General features: G+C 39.9%; 1 protein-coding gene across 1 annotated transcript in view; it reads right to left on the minus strand.

Annotated features, from left to right (window-relative positions):
• SPINK5 (serine peptidase inhibitor, Kazal type 5) overlaps positions 1-920 on the minus strand; it is a 76,640-nt gene that overhangs the window by 26,287 nt on the left and 49,433 nt on the right. The gene's annotated exons all lie outside the window — the stretch shown is intronic.

A 920-nucleotide genomic window follows, 5' to 3' on the forward strand; every position in this document is an offset into this window, starting at 1 on the left:
ACTCACCTCTCCTACCTAAAAATTTTTAGCAGCTTTCAATACATGTAGAATTGACCTCAAAATCCTTAGTCTGGAATTCATAATTGGTAAAGTTGGTAAGTTATAAGTAAACTAAATGACTTGTTCTATACTATACCTACTACGGTTTTCTTTTCTTTCTTTCTTTTTTTTTTTTTTTCTTTTCTCCTTGGCTGGCTGGTACAGGGACATACTACAGTTTTCTTAATTTTAGAACTTCACCTATGCTGTTCCCTCTTTTCCTCTCATAGTTTCCTGTTGTGTCCATATCTTATCCAAATTATAAGGTCAAGTTCTTTCCCCCATAAAACTTTCTATTAACTATCCCTTCCCTGAAGTACTATAACATATTATATACATAATTTTTCACTTAACATTTCCTCCTTTGTATATTAGCTTATGTCCATATCTAATTCCTAGTACACTGTGTGATTTCTGTGAAGAGTATCTGTTTCATTCATCTTTGTATAATCATTATACACATCGTACATTGTAGATGTTCAGCAAATGGCTATTAAATGACACATATTTTAAGTGTACTTCCAAGCATTGTATAAAAAGCCACTTTTCATTTCCCCCAAATTTGATATCTCAAAAGTGCAGGTAGATACATTAGAGTGCCAGTGAAATCTGTGTGTTTTCTTCCCAATGAGAATTCCAACATAATCCAGAGAATTAATCCGCTTGACAGCAAAGGACTTAGAATATTATCAAGAAAGATATTGTGGGCCGGCCCGGTGGCGCACTGCTATAGTGTGCCGCTTGGGAGCGTGGTGGAGCTCCCGCCGAGGGTTCGGATCCCACATGCAGACCGGTTCCCGCTCACTGGCTGGGCGGGGCACGGGAGCAACACCGAGGGTTGCGATCCCGTTGCCGGTCCTGGTCCGGTGTGGGGGCGACAC

This window comes from Galeopterus variegatus, unplaced genomic scaffold (genome assembly GCF_000696425.1).
Source record: "Galeopterus variegatus unplaced genomic scaffold, G_variegatus-3.0.2 Scaffold2854, whole genome shotgun sequence".
Taxonomy (NCBI): domain Eukaryota; kingdom Metazoa; phylum Chordata; class Mammalia; order Dermoptera; family Cynocephalidae; genus Galeopterus; species Galeopterus variegatus.